This window comes from Microtus oregoni, unplaced genomic scaffold (genome assembly GCF_018167655.1).
Source record: "Microtus oregoni isolate MIOR12 unplaced genomic scaffold, Mior012 000052F_ref0000163, whole genome shotgun sequence".
NCBI classification, from domain to species: Eukaryota; Metazoa; Chordata; class Mammalia; order Rodentia; family Cricetidae; genus Microtus; species Microtus oregoni.
The window spans coordinates 5729918-5751422 of record NW_024543828.1 but is presented as its reverse complement, the minus strand read 5'-3'; the positions used below and the strand labels follow the sequence as shown (position 1 = coordinate 5751422).

The 21505-nt window shown below is 39.9% G+C and overlaps 1 pseudogene; it reads right to left on the bottom strand.

Annotated features, from left to right (window-relative positions):
• Window positions 1-1625: 1625 nt before the first annotated feature.
• LOC121437464 overlaps window positions 1626-21505 on the bottom strand; it is a 166774-nt pseudogene continuing 146894 nt past the window's right edge.

Genomic DNA, 21505 nt, shown 5'->3' with positions numbered 1-21505 from the left:
TATTTAATGATAGATAGTTTACAAAGTACTTTACCAGAATTATTTAGTGCTATTATAAAACAACATTGTGATATATTTCCATCATTATCTTCAATTTATGTATGGGCCACTTGGGACCCAGTGAGGTAACAGGCTTTCTCAAGGTCATGGTGGTTTCAAATTATAAAGCAAAGCCAGAACCTTAATCCTGAAATCTCATTTTTGTAGTTTCTTATTAATGGGAGCAATAGCAAGCTGATTTCCAAGGCAATAGGCACTGATCTAAATACTTGGCATAAATTAATACATTTAATTCTACAACAACCTTATAAGATATGTAAAATATGACTGTTACCTCCATTTTGCTCATGAGAAAATAGATACAGTTAAAGGATCTGTAACCAGCAGTCTTCAGAAGAAAATTCACTACCCGATAGATACAATTCTAAATAATTCTAAATACCATAACATTAATCCAACTATTATTGCAAATTGCAAAACTCTGATACCTGTGAAGGTTTTAAACTATATTAAAATTTTACCACTGAACATATTTATAAGCAGGTATGTCAGTCTGCAGCTTCATAAAATGATGTGTTGTTACGTATCAAAACTTTCCAGGGGATGCAGCCGGAAATTCTGTTCACCCCAGATAGCAAACCCATGACAGACCAGATGCCAACAAAGTCCAGCATGGTGAAACAGTTTTATTGGGGTTAGTTACAGGAATATGTGTGAGGGTTCATTTACAGGAGCAGAACTCATTCAAAGACAGCTGCATCACCAAAGCCCACCACGTGCTGGAAACCTGGAACACACTGCATACTTTACAGACAATGCAGCATGCTTGAGAATGTCTTGTGCAGGTCCAAGTGCCTCAGTTGGTCTAAACCTTCTACAGGTAGATCAGCTGTTTTCCAGTTCTTCCAGGGAGATGGTTTGCTCTCAGAGTCTTCTTTTGCAGCTCAGTTACCTTCTGTCAGGGAAAGAACTCTCAGCTTCTATTGCTTATTCTGGCAGGAAGGGGCATAGTGAATCTGGTCAGGTTCAGGGACTTCCTGAAGCTATTTTGAGTTGTTTACCATCCTGCTTAAGGACCTTTTTGCAGGGTAGAATATTTCAATTTGAAAGGATATACAACAGATATGTTATCAGTGAGATAAAACGAAGGTACTCATAGATTAAAAAATGAATAATCCTTCTGTAACAAAATGTCAGCAACTAAATGGTTTTCATTTATCCAGAACTCAGCCAAAGCAATGAAAAGTTTCATCATTTGTATTTGAGCCCTAAGCATTCTTAGGGAGCTCCTGGAAACTCTCTGCATTAACTCAGTAACAGGAAAGAGTGAGTCAGCTATAGACCAATATTATTAATGAATTATTCTGCATCTGGAGAAACAAATATCTCACTGACATATGACATGGAAATGACAGCAACAGACTAAAACTATAATCTCAGTGTTCTCTAATCAGTAGTGAAGGAGGTTAATTTGAGACCTTTAGGGAGAAGAGGCCTGTTTTGTTTTGTTTTTTTTCCAAGCAACAATCACAACAAGCATTACCCTTTAGCTGCTGACAGGAAAGTTCAAAAATTCCATCATGTCCTAGTTTCTTGTACTTGATAAAGGTTAATAAAACACAGTTTCAGGAAAGCAACATTTCTCCATTTCTTAATCCTCTGAAAAAGACAATAATAGGTTTTTCTTATGTTTTATTAATTTATTTATTTAGGTTTTGAATTTGGTTTTTCTAGAAAGGGTTTCTGTATGTAGCAACACAGGCTGTCCTGGAATTCACTTTGTAGACCAGGTTAAACTCAAACTCACAGATCTACTTGCCCCTGCCTCCCAAGTGCTGAGATAAAAGGTACGTCCCACCGACGCCTGGCTTGGTAGATCTTATAGATCTGAAGGTTGATGAGACGATCCCTTTAATACATTTTCTTGAGCTGATGATTGTTGGAGGAAGTACCATCAGGGGAAGATCTTTTGGGTTCCGGACACAAATCATGATTCTTCTCTCGTCAGGATTGGTTTTGAGTGTCAACCATTTTTTGCAGCTGTTCTACTCCTTGACCCAAGTAATCTGAATCCGTATCTTTGTAGTCTGCTCCAAAATGTCTCCACTGGAAACCATAAACTGGGTCCAGGTCCCCTTCCTGTCATGCAGAGAATCCCATGCTGTCCAGAAAATCTCGGGACCCATTGGCATCCCAGATTCTCACTCCTTTGGAGGACAGTTCTTTAGCATTTGTGCATCCTTTGATAAACCACAGCAACTCCTTCAAAACACCCTTCTAGAACACTCGTTTGGTTGTGAGCAGAGAAAATTCATCTCTCAGGTTGTATGGTGCCTGCATGCCTAACACCGACAAGGTGCCTGTGCCCGTGTGGTCCTCCTTGAAACCAGAGGGCATAATGTGCTCCACCTGCCCCAGATACTGCAGCTTCCCTGCCTTGGTGTCTCCAAGCCCTGCTGCTGAGCGGTGGACTACAGCTCCAACTCGGAGCCGGCAACCGCCCCACACCAGATGATAGTAACTAGCAGGGTTTACATTGTAGTCCTGTGGGAAGAGAATATCTGAGAATTGGCAATAGATTACCCATCAGAATTGCCACAGTAGCTGGACAGTGAATAGCTTATGGCATCTTAGAAATGACGTAATATTTCATCCAGGACCAAATAATTCCACGAGCTTCTGAAATCTTCAGATGTTTATCCTTTGACTCTTTAATCACTTGATCATTTTTAAAAATTCTTTCTTTTATTTTTGAGATTATAATATATTCATATCATTCCTCATAGTACAAGCCACATTCTGGTTACCAGTACTTTCAGAAATTTGTAGAAAACATATTAGTATCAGTTAATCTATAACTCAAAGGTTAGGTGAGAACAAGTAAAGTAGATGATTGAACAAGAATTCAAATACATATTGATAGGCATAAATGGGCAAAACACATCAAATTGACTTTTAATGAGATTGACTTAATTTTATACCTTCAAGATAAAAAAAACCTATTTCACATAACCATATTGGGTAGACTCATTTAGCAATAGCACTTGTAGAAGATATCTGGTTTAATGTCAATGGCAGTATGTATGAGTCACATACGTTTATATAATTTCAATTTCCCAAAGAACAAATACTGTCTTTGGCGACATGCATAAGTGTTTAGTGACTAAAATGAGAGGAAGGGTAATAAACATTTCAGAACAGTATTTAACATTCTACTAATTTGGGGGTGTATTTAAGAAGGATGAACAATGAAAATCTACTTAGAATAGGATTATTTTCCAAGATGATAAGAGACCCAATGCTGTCTTACCTGTAGAGAGTAGACAGAAAGGAACCAAGGCACCTTCCTTTGACACTTGGTGAGGTATAAAGCTGTTAGATGCTTATATTAAAAGAATGATATTCTGTCTTTCTTTTAATTGCCACAGAGTAGGAAAATAGAAGAGAAAAGAAGAAGTAAATATTTAAACCAAATAGGGCAGGAGACATTGCTTAATGATGTTAAAGACTACTGGCTGTTCTTAATACCACCTGGTTTCAATTTCCAGCACCCACAAGGCAGCTAACAGTCACCCATGACTCCAATTCCAGGGGATCTAATGCCCTCTTCTTGCTTTCACAGGCACTGCATGTTTGAGGTACATGCAAGCAAAGCATTCATATACATACATACATACTTACATACATACATGAATGCATGCATTGCAAAATCCCAATATAAGTGCCAGGAAAGAAACAAACTAAAAGAGAATGTGTGGCAGTAAGTGGTGTGTTACTTTAGTTTAGTGTTGTCAGAAAAGGGCTTGAAAGGTAGAGATGAGTTTTGAGTGAAGAACTATATCGGTGCAACAAGTAAAGCCCACAAGAATAACATATAATTTTACACTGGTTTATTTAGAGTCTAAAATATATACCAATCTGAATGATGCTTATGGAGAAGAAAGAGAAGTATTATACGTGAAGGTGCACATGCACATAAACTTATTATATATAAGTCAGTTTTTATTTCTACAAATTATACATTTCTACATTCAACTAACTTTGTACAAGTAACTTAAAACTAAATCAATACTAAGAACATTATTCTAAGGACAATATGATATAGTGCTTTTTAGCCAGCTTTCGGGTTTTAAACATTTTGTGTATTAAGCATTATGAGTAATCTAAAGGTGATTTAGCATATATGAGAGGATATATATATAGTCTGTTAATAAACAACAAATCATTTCGTAGTATATGGAACTTCATTCATAAACTACTTCATATTTTTTTTATTGAGGAAAGAAGAAAAAAACATAAACAAAAAACAAGTTTCCACCTCCTCCCAGCCTCCCATTTCCCTCCCCCTCCTCCCACCCTTCTCCCCCTCCCCCCCACTCCTCTCCCCCTCCCTCTCCAGTCCACAGAGCAGTCCGGGTTCCCTGCCCTGTGGTAAGTCCTAGGTCCTCCCCCCTCCGTCCATATCTAGGAAGGTGAACATCCAAACTGGCTAGGCTCCCACAAAGCCAGCACATGAAGTAGGATCAAAACCCCGTGCCATTGTCCTTGGTGTCTCATCAGCCCTCATTGTTCGCCATGTTCAGAGAGTCCGGTTTTATCCCATGCTTTTTCGGTCACAGTCCAGCTGGCCTTGGTGAGCTCCCCGTAGATCAGCTCCACCATCTCAGTGGGTGGGTGCACGCCTCGTGGTCCCGACTTCTTTGCTCATGTTCTCCCTCCTTCTGCTCCTCATTGGGACCTTGGGAGCTCAGTCCAGTGCTCCTGTGTGGGTCTCTGTCTCTCTCTATCCATCACCAGATGAAGATTCTATGATGATATGCAAGATATTCGTCAGTATTGCTCTAGGGTAGGGTCATTTCAGGTTCCCAATCCTCAGCTGCCCAAGGAACTAACTGGGAACCTCATCTTGGGCACTTGGGAGCCCCTCTAGGGTCAAGTCTCTTGCCCACCCTAAAGTGGCTCCCTTAACTAAGAATTGTGGTTCCGTGCTCCCCTATCCACCTTTCCTTTATCCCAATTCTCCTGTTTCCCCAGGTCCCCCCTCCTTCCCTTCTACCTTTTCTCTCCCCATCTCCCCTTACCCCCATCCCACCCCACCCCCAAGATCCCATTTTCTCCCCGGCAATTTGGTCTACTTCCCTTAGCCAAGAGGATAACTATATGTTTTTCCTTGGGTTCACCTTCTTACACTACTTCATATTTTTATCCATGTTTTTAAACTTTAATTTTCTTAGTCACTTTCCTATTTGATTATTTCTCTTCTGCTCAAAATTTTTGCCCAATTATTTCCGTTAACTTATTTGCTGTGTACTTATAGGTTTAATGGACACTTATTTTTATATCCTGGATATTAATCCTTGATCTAATGTGTACATTGCAAATATTTTCTATCAGATATTCACTTTCCTCTCTGTTTTCTATATGATGTCTTTCAATATAAAGAGGTACCTAAATGTGAGGAAGGTAAATTATTGTGACTTTCTTTTAGAAATTACTTAATTTTATTGAATAGAATTGGTCTTTATAGACAAGGTCATATTGGCTTAGAATAAAGTAAAGAAATGAAATCTAAGAACAAGTCTTGCAATATCCATATTATAATATTTGTAAGTAATAGTATAAACCAATAGAGGAATCAGAGAAGCAACCAGCAATAATAAGCTTTTTAATACAGAATTTTGGAGAGGTTCCCCACTTCCTTGGTTAGGTTTGGTCCTAGATATTTTATGTTTTTTGAAGCTATTATGAATGGGAATGTGTTGCTTATCTCCTCTGTATGCTTGTGGTGGAGGCTGGGCAAGTTGGCTCTGTATTCTGCCACAGTACTGAATTTTTCTATGATTTCCAATTCTCTGGTAGAGTTTATGGGATTTCAAATGCATAGTATCAATATCATCAATAGAGTTTGATTTCTTCTTTCCCTATTCATATTCTTTTAATTTCCATTTCTGTGTATTAGTGTGATCTAGAATTTTAGACGCAAGTCATTATTAATGAACAGGTGATTACAAAAATAAGTTAGAAAAAAAATAATGTGTTTTTCCTTATGTATTACTATACCATTTCTTATTTTTGCTTCTTATTGTTCCTTTTTGCCACCAGTGGAAGTATTTTATCTGCTAAATTTTATTGCTTTGTACTTTCTGGATTTTAATGGATTATATACTTTCAAAACACTAGTAGATATTGCCTTTACTCTTTTCAAAACCTCTACTTCATTGTTTTCCATGTATATTAAACTCCAAAGTGAGCCCATATCTTTCTTATTTCAATAGAGAAATTGAGACACATTTAAAACATTCTCCTTTCATTAAATTGGTCCCTAGTTTTTAATGTAGTTTATAACTGAATTCAAATTATTGTGCCACTATTTACAGTTTATCTACTTGTTAAGAATATTGAAATAATTTGACTTTATTTGTGATTAATTTTAGAAGCTACAATGACTTATTAATTATTCAATATTAGTTTGGTCCTATCTTTCCCCTTTCTGTATGTGCTACCTTTGCTAGACATATCAGTCAATGTAAATATTATTCAAATAACTTTTGAGTATACTGGAGGAGACTGTAGTCTGCTTTTTATACTTATAGCTGCGTATGCAAGTCTTGGATTGCAGTATTTTGATGTATCTGAAAATATCACACTATCCTTTTTCTCTATTTTGTGTTTCAGTTAAGACATGTGAGAAAGGTTTCACTTATTTCATTTTAAATTTAACTTACATTATTATTCAGCTGATTGTAGATATTTTTATGTCTTTAACAAAGAAAAGCAGAAAGATCAAAGAAGTTGCTTATGTATGTTTATATGTGATTCTCTTCACAATGATTTTTTCACAGGTTCAGATCTTCCGAAATACTTTAGCAGTTCAAAAAAGGTTACTTTTGATCAGATTTCTTTTTTTTAATTTATTTATTTATTAAAGATTTCTGTCTCTTCCCAGCCACCACCTCCCATTTCCCTCCCCCTCCCCTAATTACGTCCCCCCCCCCCTCAGCCCGAAAAGCAATCAGGGTTCCCTGTCCTGTGGGAAGTCCAAGGAACCCCCCACCTCCATCCAGGTCTAGTAAGTTGAGCATCCAAACTGCCTAGGCTCCCACAAAGCCAGTACGTGCCGTAGGATCAGAAACCCAGTGCCATTGTTCTTGAGTTCTCAGTAGTCCTCATTGTCCGTTATGTTCAGAGAGTCCGGTTTTATCCCAGGCTTTTCCAGACCCAGGCCAGCTGGTCTTGGTGAGTTCCCAGTAGAACATCCCCATTGTCTCAGTGTGTGGGTGCACCCCTCATGGTCCTGAGTTCCTTGCTCGTGCTCTCTCTCCTTCTGCTCCTGATTTGGACCTTGAGAATTCAGTCCTGTGCTCCAATGTGGGTCTCTGTCTCTGTCTCCTTTCATCGCTTGCTGAAGGTTAATATTCAGGCGGATGCCTATATGTTTTTCTTTGGGTTCTCCTTATTTAGCTTCTCTAGGATCACTAATTATAGGCTCAATGTCCTTGGTTTATGGCTAGAAACCAAATATGAGTGAGTACATCCCATGTTCCTCTTTTTGTGTCTGGCTTACCTCACTGAGGATAGTGTTTTCTATTTCCATCCATTTGTATGCAAAATTAAAGAAGTCCTTGTTTCTTACGGCTGAATAATACTCTAATATGTATATATTCCATACTTTCTTCATCCATTCTTCCATTGAAGGGCATCTAGGTTGTTTCCAGGTTCTGGCTATGACAAACAATGCTGCTATGAACATAGTAGAGCATATACTTTTGTTGTATGATAGAGCCTCTCTTGGGTATATTCCCAAGAGTGGTATTGCGGGGTCCAGGGGTAAGTTGATCCCAAATTTCCTGAGAAACTGCCACACTGCTTTCCAAAGTGGTTGCACAAGTTTGCATTCCCACCAGCAATGGATGAGTGTACCCCTTTCTCCACAACCTCTCCAACAAAGGCTATCATTGGTGTTTTTGATTTTTGCCATTCTGACAGGTGTAAGATGGTATCTTAAAGTTGTCTTGATTTGCATTTCCCTGATCGCTAAGGAAGTTGAGCATGACCTTAAGTGTCTTTTGGCCATTTGAAGTTCTTCTGTTGAGAATTCTTTGTTCAGCTCAATGCCCCATTTTATAATTGGGTTGGTTAGCCTTTTACAGTCTAGTTTGTTGAGTTCGTTATATATTTTGGAGATCAGACCTTTGTCAGTTGCGGGGTTGGTGAAGATCTTCTCCCAGTTAGTGGGTTGCCTTTGTGTCTTAGCGACAGTGTCCTTTGCTTTACAGAAGCTTCTCAGTCTCAGGAGGTCCCATTTATTCAATGAGGTCCTTAATGTCTGTGCTGCTGAGGTTGTATGTAAGAAGTGGTCTCCTGTGCCCATGTGTTATAGAGTACTTCCCACTTTCTCTTCTATCAGGTTTAGTGTGTTCAGACTGATATTGAGGTCTTTAATCCATTTGGACTTGAGTTTTGTGCATGGTGATAGATATGGATCTATTTTCATTCTTCTACAGGTTGACATCCAGTTTTGCCAGCACAATTTGTTGAAGATGCTCTCTTTTTTCCATTGTATACTTTTAGCTCCTTTATCAAAAATCAGGTGTTCATAGGTTTGTGGGTTAATGTCAGGGTCTTCTATTCGATTCCATTGGTCGACTTCTCTGTGTTTATGCCAATACCAAGCTGTTTTCAATACTGTAGCTCTGTAGTAGAGTTTGAAGTCAGGGATGGTAATGCCTCCAGACGCTCCTTTGTTGTATTAGATTGTTTTGGCTATCCTGGGTTTTTTGTTTTTCCATATAAAGTTGATTATTGTCTTCTCCAGATCTGTGAAGAAGTTTGATGGGATCTTGATGGGGATTGCATTGAATCTATAGATTGCTTTTGGTAGAATTGCCATTTATACTATGTTGATCCTCCCAATCCAGGAGCAAGGAAGATCTTTGCATTTTCTGGTGTCCTCTTCAATTTCTTTCTTCAAAGACTTAAAGTTCTTGTCAAATAGATCTTTCACATCCTTGGTCAGAGTTACCCCAAGATATTTTATGCTATTTGTGGCTATCGTGAAAGGTGATGCTTCTCTAATTTCCCTCTCTGTTTCCTTATCCTTAGTGTATAGGAAGGCCACTGATTTTTTGGAGTTGATCTTGTATCCTGCCACATTACTAAAGGTGTTTATCAGCTGTAGGAGTTCTTTGGTAGAGTTTTTGGGGTCGCTTATGTATACTATCATATCATCTGCAAATAACGAGAGCTTAACTTCTTCTTTTCCGATACGAATCCCCTTGATCCCTTTATGTTGTCTTATTGCTATTGCTAGAACTTCAAGCACTATATTGAAGAGGTATGGAGAGAGTGGACATCCTTGTCGTGTTCCTGATTTTAGTGGGATGGCTTTGAGTTTTTCTCCATTTAATTTAATGTTAGCTGACGCCTTGCTGTAAATAGCTTTTATCATATTTAGGTATGACCCTTGTATCCCTAATCTCTCCAAGACTTTTATCATAAAGGGGTGTTGAATTTTGTCAAATGCTTTTTCAGCATCTAATGAAATGATCATATGGTTTTTTTCTTTCAGTTGATTTATATGCTGGATTACATTGATAGATTCGCGTATGTTGAACCAGCCCTGCATCTCTGGGATGAAGCCTACTTGATCATAATGGATAATTTTTCTAATGTGTTCTTGGATTCGGTTTGCCAGTATTTTATTGAGAATTTTTGTGTCGATATTCATGAGTGAGATAGGCCTGTAATTTTCTTTCTTGGTTGGGTCTTTGTGTGGCTTTGGTATCAGGGTAACTGTAGCTTCATAAAAGGAATTTGGAAATGCCTCTTCTGTTTCTATATTGTGAAATACATTAAGGAGTATAGGTATTAGCTCTTCTTGGAAGTTCTGGTAGAATTCTGCATTGAAACCATCTGGTCCTGGGCTTTTTTTCGAAGGTAGATTTTTGATAACGGTTTCTAGTTCTTCGCGACTAACAGGTCTATTTAGATCGTTCACCTGGTTTTGGTTTAGCTTTGGTATGTGGCACTTATCTAAAAACATGTCCATTTTTTTTGTATTTTCTTGTTTTGCGGCATACAGGCTTTTGTAGTAAGATCTAATGAGTCTCTGAATTTCCTCTGTGTCTGTGGTTATGTCCCTTTTTTCATTTCTGATCTTATTTATTTGTGTGTTCTCTCTCTGTCGTTTAATTAGTTTGGATAGGGGTTTGTCGATCTTGTTGATTTTCTCCAAGAACCAACTTTTTGTTTCATTGATTCTTTGGACTGTTTTCTGCGTTTCTATTTTGTTGATTTACGCCCTCAGTTTGATTATTTCAAGTCTTCTGCTCCTCCTGGGCATATCTGCTTCTTTTTTTTCTAAAGCTTTCAGGTGTGCTGTTAAGTCTCTGATGTATGCTTTCTCTGTTTTCTTTAAGTGGGCACTTAGTGCTATGAACTTTCCTCTTAGCAATGCTTTCATAGTGTCCCATAGGTTTGAGTATGTTGTTTCTCTATTTTCATTGAATTCCAGAAAGACTTTAATTTCCTTCTTGATTTCTTCCTTAACCCAGGTGTGGTTCAGTAGTTGACTGTTCAGTTTCCATGAGTTTGTCGGCTTTCTGGAGGTAGGATTGTTGTTGAATTCTAACTTTAATCCATGGTGATCTGATAAGACGCAGGTGGACACTGATATTTTTTTGTATCTGTGGAGGTTTCCTTTGTTTCCGAGTATGTGGTCAATTTTTGAGAAGGTTCCATGGGCTGCAGAGAAGAAGGTATATTCTTTCCTATTTGGGTGGAATGTTCTATAGATGTCTGTTAAGTCCATTTGCTTCATTACCTCCAGTAGTTCTCTTACTTCTCTATTAGGTTTCTGTCTGATTGTCCTGTCCATTGCTGAGAGAGGTGTATTGAAGTCTCCTACTACTAGTGTGTGTGGTTTGATATCTGCCTTGAGTTTTAGTAATATTTCTTTTACATACATGGGTGCTTTTATATTAGGGGCATAAATATTCAGGATTGAGACATCATCATGACAAATTGTTCCTGTTATGAGTATAAAGTGTCCATCTCAATCTCTTCTGATTGATTTAAGTTTGATGTCAGTTTTGGTAGAAATTAATATGGCCACACCTGCTTTTTTCTTAGGACCATTTGCTTGAAAGACCTTTTCCCAACCCTTTACTCTGAGTAGATGCCTGTCTTTGTGGTTGAGATGTGTTTCTTGCAAACAGCAGAATGTTGGATCCTGTTTTCGTATCCAATCTCTTAGCCTGTGCCTTTTTATAGGTGAGTTGAGACTATTAATATTAAGTGATATTAATGACCAGTGGTTGTTCATGCCGGATATTCTTGTTGTTTTTGGAAGTAGAATTTGTGTGTCTCCCTTCTTTGAGTTGTGCTAGTGAAGGGTCGCTAGATGCCTGAGTTATTGTAGGCAGTGTTGGCAATGTTGGATTCCTTGGGTTGCGATTTTCCTTCTATTACTTTCTGTAGGGCTGGATTCGTGGCTACGTATTGCTTAAATTTGTTCTTATCCTGGAATGTCTTGGTTTCTCCATTTATAGTGAACGAAAGCTTGGCTGGGTATAGTAGTCTGGGCTTGCATCCATGGTCTCTTAGCTTCTGCAGTACTTCTATCCAGGACCTTCTGGCTTTCATTGTTTCCATAGAGAAATCAGGTGTAAGTCTGATAGGTTTACCTTTATAAGTTACTTGGCCTTTTTTCCTTTGCAGCTCTTAGTATTCTTTCTTTAACCTGTATATTTTGTGTTTTGATTATTATATGGCGAGGGGATGTTTTCCTTTGATCCAGTCTGTTTGGTGTTCTGTATGCTTCTTGAATATTCAAAGGAATATCTTTCTTTAAGTTGGGAAAGTTTTCTTCCATAATTTTGTTCAAAATATTTTCTGGGCCTTTGAGCTGTGACTCTGCTCCTTCTTCTATTCCTATTATTCTTATATTTGGTCTTTTTATTGTGTCCCATAATTCCTGAATGTTTTGTGATGAGAATTTGTTGGCTTTGATGTTTTCTTTGATCAGAGTGTTTATTTTCTCTATGGTGTCCTCAGAATCTGAGATTCTTTCTTCTATTTCTTGTATTCTATTGATTATGCTTGTTTCTGTAGGCTGTGCTCGTTGACCTAGATTTTCCATATCCAGCTGGTCCTCAGTTTGTGTTTTCTTCCTTGCTTCCATTTCTGTTTTCAATTCTTGAACTGTTTCCATTACCTGTTTGATTGTTCTGTCTTGGTTTCCCAGGGTATTATGTACATATTTTCTCATTTCTTCAAATTTTTGGTTATACTTCTCATCCATTTCTATAAGGGCATTTTTCACATGTTGTTTAAGGGACTCTACTGCTTTCAAAAAGTCAATTTTTTCCACTTCTTCTGTGTTAGGGTGTTGGAGACCTTCTGTTGTAAGATCATTGCGTTCTGGTGTTTTCATGCTGATTTTCAGATTATTGGGTGAATTCTTTCCTTGACGCCTGCCCATCTCCTCCTATCGATGCTATCTAAGGGGTCTGTTCAAACTGGTTCAGGTTTCCCTGCTGGCCATGGTCTCCTCTTACAAAATGCCCTTGCTCTGTTTCCTGGTTCCTGCCAGGGGGGCCAATATCCCTCTCACCCCTCAGAAGGGTCTTCAAGAATAGGACTGGGCTCCTCCTCTGCCAGGGACCTCCCCAACCGAATTCCTACCTGTTTGATTTAATTGTAGTGGGGCGATCTGTTCTCGGTGTTTCGCGCAGTCCCTGCAGCCTGCTTCTGCTGCTGGGATGGTTCCCACCACCAGCAGCCTGTGTCCTCTGCTGCCGCTCTGGTCCCCGCCGGTTCCAGCCTGTCCCAGTTGCTCCCCGCCGGCTGTGCTGGGCGTCCTCAGGCCACCCGGTGTTCTGGCCGCCTTCTGCCTGCCTCTGCCTCCCAAGTGCTGGGATTAAAAGCGTGCGCCACCACCGCCCAGCCATGTGAATAATTTTTAATTGAAGTATTTTCATACAATATATGTGGGAGACAGAGAACATTTCTAATGTTTGCCAGAGATAACAGTGGTATATAAACAATAGTTCTTTGCGCAAAGCTGCATGCTGCCTGTTATATCAAGAGACTTTGTGTGTATATGTGTTTGTATGTGTCGATGTATGCTTGTGTGTCCATGTGTGTATGACAGTGGAAGCCTTCAGTCGATGTCATGTTTTCCTTATCTGTTCTCTCCCCTATGTTTCCAAGACAGGGTATCCCCCTCACTTGGAGCTCACTGATTTGGCTTAACTGGTTGTCTCCTGATCTACCATTATCTTCCTGTCTCTTACCCTACCAAACACTGTGATTCCAAGCATTCATAATAACACATGGGCTTTGATGTGCATTCTAGAAATAGGAACTTAGGTCTTTGTAACCTGCCCAGCAGGTCCAGTTATTCCAAGGTCTGAAGGGGCACTACCTGAAAGAATGTGGGCGAAAAAGGGAAAGAAGTCCAAGCAGGCAAAACAGAATTCTGTTCTCAATTTGTCAAGGTCTTCACTTTTGAAGCAAGCTTTTTGTCTTATATACTCTTCTGTAGTAGTAGGAGCGGCGGGCTGCATCCCCGGCACCCAACTGCCCACACGGCTAGCTTTACCCAAAATAATTACATGGAAGCTGTATTCTTTAAAACACCGCTTGGCCCATTTCTAGCTAGCCTCTTCTAGGCTAGCTCTCGCACCTGGACTAGCCCATTTCTAATAATCTGCTGTAGCCCATGAGCTGGCTTACCAGGAATGATCTTAACCTGCGTCTGTCTGGAGTGGGAGAATCATGGCGACTCATTGACTCAGCTTCCTTCTCCCAGCCTTCTGTTCTGTTTTCTCCACCCACCTATGTTTTAACCTATGAGGGCCAAAGCAGTTTCTTTATTGCTTAACCAATGAAATCAACAGATTGATATATGACACTCCCACATCACTTCCCCTTTTTCTGTCTAAACAAAAAAAGGAAGGCTTTAACTTTAACATAGCAAAATTACATATAGCAAAATAGTTATCAAGCAAGAATTACAGTTACAATATTTATATCTATTTTATCTTTTATCATAACTAAGGAAAACTATAACTATCTATTCATTCTTCAACTCCATCAATGACTCCAGAAGGATATAATACTACCTAAGTAAACAAGAAATAAGAAAACTCTAGAAATGACAGAGATATCTCGCTGCCTGGACAGTCACCTAAAGTTCCTCTGCACTGTTGGGCATCCATCTTCAGCCTTCAGGCCCATAGTATCCAGCAGACATTTTCATGAAGCAGGAAATTCCAAAGAGAGTTCAGTCACTTTCTGCTGTGTCCTGCAGAATGTCTCACAGACTCTTTCATGAGTCAGGAGCCCCGAAAGACCTTCTCACCTTTAGGCAAGTTCAGCAGTCCTCTCTCTGCGGGTTCTTTGTGTCCAGTTTATGCATCAGTCCAGGCAAGAGCAGTTTCTTGCCTAAATGGCTATCAAACTCCATAACGAGCCTCTTCAATGCCCATCTTCCTCTTGAAGTAGATTGGTGCCGCCAGGAGCAGACATGTCTCATTGTCATGAAAAGTCCTAAGTTAATAAAATATTTTAAATGCCATATTCTGCAGCCTTTGAGAGAGATAAAGAATGCCTATATAAAATATAACTCTATATATCTAGAAAATCTAACTAACATGACTACAAGCTTTACTATTATTGATGATTATCCATTAACAACCTATATTTTCTAATTATACATTATACTTTTAAAATAAACTACACAATCACAATGCCTTATTCAAGATCAGAAATACATATACATATACCAAAATTGGCCTTAAAATCCACACCAATGTAAATAATTCATACCTATATCATTTTCCCCTTTAAATGTAAAAGAACATTTATAAACAATATTTTGGGAACATGGGCGCAGTTTTTTTTCTCTCCAAACTGCTTCCTGCTGAATGGAGGCGCTGTTAATCAGATCATTTAGGGTGTAACCTGTGTGCCAGGTTTATCTCAGTTGGCAGTTGAGTGAAGTAATTTTTTGAGGGTGTTCACAGAAACTTTTCGGGAGGTCGTGGTCTAACATACCATATCGGGATAGATGCAATCCACAGGGTCTGGTCCTCTGTGAAAACAAAAGAAGCCCTCTCCAAAGCATCATATCCTTAGACCCAAATTTTGAAATCATAATACCCTTATATCCATTCTGGATTATCTTGGCAGCCCATGGAATGAAATGTCTCTCTGTACTTAGCTCCTTCACAGTCAAAAATTTTAAAGAAAGCACAATAATACAAAGAATCCAGACTCTGTGAATTTTCCATTTTTACGTGGCTTATTTTTCTTTATTTCTTTTAATCTCTTAACTATCTGTACTCTGTCTCTTTAATGACTTTACCTTTTTAAAACCATTAACTTTATTCTCTATATTCTTTTTCTTCTCTCTCTCAAGCATACATACATTCATCCAACAGTGTGACTCTTTTAGTGGTCTGAATCTGTCCTATTGTGAATCTGCAATTTTTTACTATCCAGGAGCACTTTTGATTTGCGCCATTAAATCACTAGGAGAATTCTCAACAGAAGAACTTCAAATGGCCAAAAGACACTTAAGGTCATGCTCAACTTCACTAGCGATCAGGGAAATGCAAATCAAGACAACTTTAAGATACCATCTTACACCTGTCAGAATGGCTAAAATCAAAACCACCAATGACAGCCTTTGCTGGAGAGGTTGTGGAGAAAGGGGTACACTCATCCATTGCTGGTGGGAATGCAAACTTGTGCAACCACTCTGGAAAGCAGTGTTTCGGTTTCTCAGGAAGTTTGGGATCAACCTACCCCTGGATCCAGCAACACCACTCTTGGGAATATACCCAAGAGAGGCTCTATCATACAACAAAAGTATATGCTCAACTATGTTTCATGGCAGCATTGTTTGTCATAGCCAAAACCTGGAAACAACCTAGATGCCCTTCAATGGAAGAATGGATGAAGAAAGTATGGAATATATACATATTAGAGTATTACTCAGCAGTAAAAAACAATGACTTCTTGAATTTTGCATACAAATGGATGGAAATAGAAAACACTATCCTGAGTGAGGTAAGCCAGACCCAAAAAGAGGAACATGGGATGTACTCACTCATATTTGATTTCTAGCCATAAATAAAGGACATTGAGCTTATAATTCATGTTCCTAGAGAAGCTAAATAAGAAGGTGAATCCAAAGACAAACACATAGGCATCCTCATGAATATTTACCTTCATCAGATGATGAAAGGAGACCGAGACAGAGACCCACATTGGAGCACCGGACAGAAATCTCAAGGTCCAAATCAGGAGCAGAAGGAGACGGAGCACGAGCAAGGAACTCAGGACCATGAGGGGTGCACCCACACACTGAGACAATGGGGATGTTCTATCGGGAACTCACCAAGGCCAGATGGCCTAGGTCTGAAAAAGCATGGGATAAATCCGGACTAGCTGAACATAGCGGACAATGAGGAATACTGAGAATTCAAGAACAATTGCAGTGGGTTTTTGATCCTACTGCACGTACTGGCTTTGGGGGAGCCTAGGCAGTTTGAATGCTCACCTTACGAGACCTGGATAGAGGTGGGCAGTCCTTGGGCTTCCCACAGGTCAGGGAACCCTGATTGCTCTTCGAGCAGATGAGGGGGGGGGACTTGATTGGGGGAGGGGGAGGGAAATGGGAAGCGGTTGTGGGGACGAGGCAGAAATCCTTAATAAATAAATAAATTAAGAAAAAGGAAAAAGAAAAACATAAAAAAAAGAACATTAAGCACACTTAATTGCAGAGTCATCATTCTACTCCCAAATATATACTTGCATAAGTTAAAAGAAATTGGATTTCAGCTGGGTGGTGGTGGCACATGCCTTTAATCCCAACATTCAGGAGGCAGAGGCAGGCAGATGTCTGTGAGTTTGAGGCCAGCTGAGTAGTATTCTAATATGTATATATTCCACACTTTCTTCATCCACTCTTCCATTGAAGGGCATCTAGGTTGTTTCCAGGATCTGGCAATTACAAATAATACTGCTATGAACATAGTTGAACAAATGCTTTTGTCATGTGATAGGGTATCTCTTGGGTATATTCCCAGGAGTGGTATTGCTGGATCCAGGGGTAAGTTGATCCCGAATTTCCTGAGAAACCGAAACACAGATTTCCAAAGTGTTTGCACAAGTTTGCATTACCACCAGCAATGGGTGAGTGTACCCCTTTCTCCACAACCTCTAGAGCAAAGGCTATCATTGGTGTTTTTGATTTTAGCCATTCTGACAGGTGTAAGGTGGTATCTTAAAGTTGTCTTGATTTGCATTTCCCTGATCGCTAAGGAAGTTGAGCATGAAACACTATCCTGAGTGAGGTAAGCCAGACCCAAAAAGAGGAACATGGGATGTACTCACTCATATTTGGTTTCTAGCCATAAATAAAGGACATTGAGCCTATAATTCATGTTCCTAGAGAAGCTAAATAAGGTGAATCCAAAGACAAACACATAGGCATCCTCAGGAATATTAACCTTCATTAGGCGATGAAAGGAGACAGAGACAGAGACCCACACGGGAGCACCGGACAGAAATCTCAAGGTCCAAATCAGGAGCAGAAGGAGACGGAGCACGAGCAAGGAACTCAGGACCACGAGGGGTGCACCCACACACTGAGACAATGGGGATGTTCTATCGGGAACTCACCAAGGCCAGATGGCCTAGGTCTGAAAAAGCATGGGATAAATCCAGACTAGCTGAACATAGCGGACAATGAGGAATACTGAGAACTCAAGAAAAATCGCAGTGGGTTTTTGATCCTACTGTAAGTACTGGCTTTGGGGGAGCCTAGGCAGTTTGAATGCTCACCTTAGGAGACCTGGATAGAGGTGGGCAGTCCTTGGGCTTCCCACAGGTCAGGGAACCCTGATTGCTCTTCGAGCAGATGAGGGAGGGGGACTTAATTGGGGGAGGGAGAAGGAAATGGGAAGCGGTTGCGGGGAGGAGGCAGAAATCCTTAATAAATAAATAAATTTAAAAAAAAGAAATCCACTTCTTCACTAGGGCAATAGCTACCTGGTGTTTGCTTTGTGATAATGAACTAAGCTGTGAATTTATCTATTGTTCACTGTATAAAACTTCATAACAAAGCTTAAATACAAATAAATGTCAATATTAGGAAAAAAATAAAATGACAGTTCAACAACAACAAAAAAAGAATCTAAGCTGTGACATTCCTAGGTCAAAAACAGGTAATGCCTGCTGGCCCCGCCCAGTCCAACATGGCAGAGCCGCTCGTGCCTCTGATCCTTGCACATTGCACCACTAGCATGGCAGAGCTGCTTGTGCCTCTGAGCTGTGGCACGCAATGTCCCCTTTTTAGGCACACAGCAGTCTAGTTGCCATCAAACAAATCGCAGCACTTTACTCCAAATGCTCCATTCAAAAGCCCTGTCTCTCGCTGGAGCCAGACAGAGATTGCGATGGCGGCACAGCCCAGAAAGCCAGCATTTTAAAACAGCCAGTTTTTTCCTGCTGCTGAGTCAGGAAAATTTCTCTCTGCAGCATGCCACCCACAAACAGCAAAAATCTGTGTTAAACTTTCTTTTCCTTATTTTTAAGCCTTCTTGGTTTTTTTTATTAATTGAGAAAAGGAGAAAAAAAACAAGTTTCCACCTCCTCCCAGCCTCCCATTTCCCTCCCCCTCCCCCCCACCCTTCTCCCCCTCCTCCCACCCTTCTCCCCCTTCCCTCACTCCTCTCCCCCTCTCTCTCCAGTCCAAAGACCAGTCAGGGTTCCCTGCCCTGTGGTAAGTCCTAGGTCCTCCCCTCCCCGTCCATATCTAGGAAGGTGAACATCCAACCTTCTAGGCTCCCACAAAGCCAGCACATTACGTAGGTTCAAAACCCCGTGCCATTGTCCTTGGCTTCTCATCAGCCCTCATTGTTCGCCATGCTCAGAGAGTCCAGTTTTATCCCATGCTTTTTCAGTCACAGTCCAGCTGGCCTTGGTGAGCTCCCAATAGATTAGCTCCACCATCTCAGTGGGTGGGTGCACCCCTCGTGGTCCCGACTTCTTTGCTCATGTTCTCCCTCCTTCTGTTCCTCATTGGGACCTTGGGAGCTCAGTCCAGTGCTCCAGTGTGGGTCTCTGTCTCTATCTCCATCCATCACCAGATGAAGGTTCTATGATGATATGCAAGATATTCGTCAGTATTGCTATAGGATAAGGTCATTTCAGGTTACCTATCCTCAGCTGCCCAAGGAACTAACTGGGGACCTCGGCTTGGGCATCTGGGAGCCACTCTATGTTCAAGTCTCTTGCCAACCCTAAGGTGGCTCCCTTAACTAAGAATTGTGCTTCTGTGCTCCCCTATCTAACCTTCTTTTATCCCAATCCTCCTTTTTCCCCAGGTTCCCCCCATTCTCCCCTTCTCCCTTTTCTCTCCCCATCTCCCCTTACCCCCATCCCACCCCACCCCCAAGATCTCAATTTTCTCCCCGGTTCAAGAAGCATACAGAACACCGAATAGGCTGGATCAAAAAAAACCATCCCCTCGCCATATAATTACCTTCTCGGGTTTTTACGTGGATTTAGTCCATCACGTCTGGGCGCCACTCTGTAGTAGTAGGAGCAGCGGGCTGCGTCCCCTGCACTTGGCCGCCCACACGGCTAGCATTACCCGAAATAATTACACAGAAACTGTATTCTTTTAAACACCGCTTGGCCCATTTCTAGCTAGCCTCTTCTAGGCTAGCTCTCGCACCTGGACTAGCCCATTTCTAATAATCTGCTGTAGCCCATGAGCTGGCTTACCAGGAATGATCTTAACCTGCATCTGTCTGGAGTGGGAGAGTCATGGCGACTCACTGACTCAGCTTCTTTCTCCCAGCCTTCTGTTCTGTTTTCTCCACCCACCTATGTTTTAACCTATGAGGGCCAAAGCAGTTTCTTTATTGCTTAACCAATGAAATCAACAGATTGATATATGACACTCCCACATCACTCTTCAGTGAGGAACTCGGTCAGGGGTAAATTGGGAAGGAGGAAGGAGGAAGGAGGAAGGGATTCTGCAGCTTGCAGCTTAGCAGGGCAGTTGCAAGGTCAGTTGCTAGAACACCTGCTGTTAGTGATAAGCAGCAAGCAATGAAGACACTCTGTGGTGCTTTCCAGAGCTTGAGTCTCCTAGGTTAGCACATAATGTTTTGGTTAACTTTAAGTTTTCTGTCTCAAAGTTTTTACTTCAAGGCCTTGTAAGAAAGGAGAAGCATGAAATGGCTCCTGACAGGTCTTCATGCTTTTGCAGCAAGTACTTTGACCATCTGAGTCAACTCTCTAGCTCCTTGTCAGTATACTATTGTTTGGAAAATCCACACCCATTAGTTGATATACATTATTTGTATAATTTATGCTATGATACAGGAGTTCACTATCTGGAATTGAGACTGTATGGCATAAAAAGATTAAATCAGAAAAAAAGCTGTTTTCTGATTCTTTACATTAAAATTATGCTGACTCCCAAATAAAACTGCTAATCTATCATAAATTGAAAGCCCTATCCACATTAAGACTCCAATATTCATGTCTTGATAAACTTTAATCATTTCTCCTATAATTTCATTTTTATATACTTCTTATGTCATTTCATTAATAATTCTTCCCAAATAAGAACACTAATTTACTACTTACTAATAATCTATATTACTGGGTAAAGTGTACATGGATTTTTTACTAGAATACATTAATGCTAAAAGAAATAGATTTTCAAGAATTTCTTTGCATAATATGACCTTGTCTCCTACTACTTTGCTCTCTGCCCACTGTGGTTTCGGCACATTAAAGTATTATCCCTCCTTTAGTTTGCCAATCATGTTCATGCTTTGGAAGTGGATACTCTGTGTTTTCTGGGATAATTTCACTGCCTTTGTTCATCACTGTCTTCTACTTGTGTCACACAGACAGACTTATTCAGTCATCTACTGTACATTATTATTCTTTTTTGTAAATTCATTCTCATTTTAATGTGATAATTTTTATTCATTATTCTGACATAATTGATTTCCTTTACAGAAGTGTTGGCATCATGAGAGTATTTCACTATGATTGATATTATAATATTACTGCATATCACAGTTTCGGTAGCATAGTATGTATTCAACTAATATTTACAGAGTCAATGAATAATGGATCTAGGAGATACATTGGAGAAGGGCTGTTTTGGAAATCAGTGGTAGGCCTTTAGAATGGTAATGTGCAAGAACCTGGGTTCTAAACTTAGTAGTGCAAAAACAAAACATGGACACCTTTAAGAAAATTGGTCGATTTATTTACATAGTTAGATAAATATAGTAAATATAATTTCAGTAAATATAAGTTCAGTAAACTTGAACTAATTACCTCCTTTTCAAACTTGGGTTTATCATCTGCAAAACTGAATAATTAATAACACATATCCTATAACTTGATACATTGATTAAAGTGCATATAAAAGTTTGATCAACTTCAAGTGTGTAAAGAA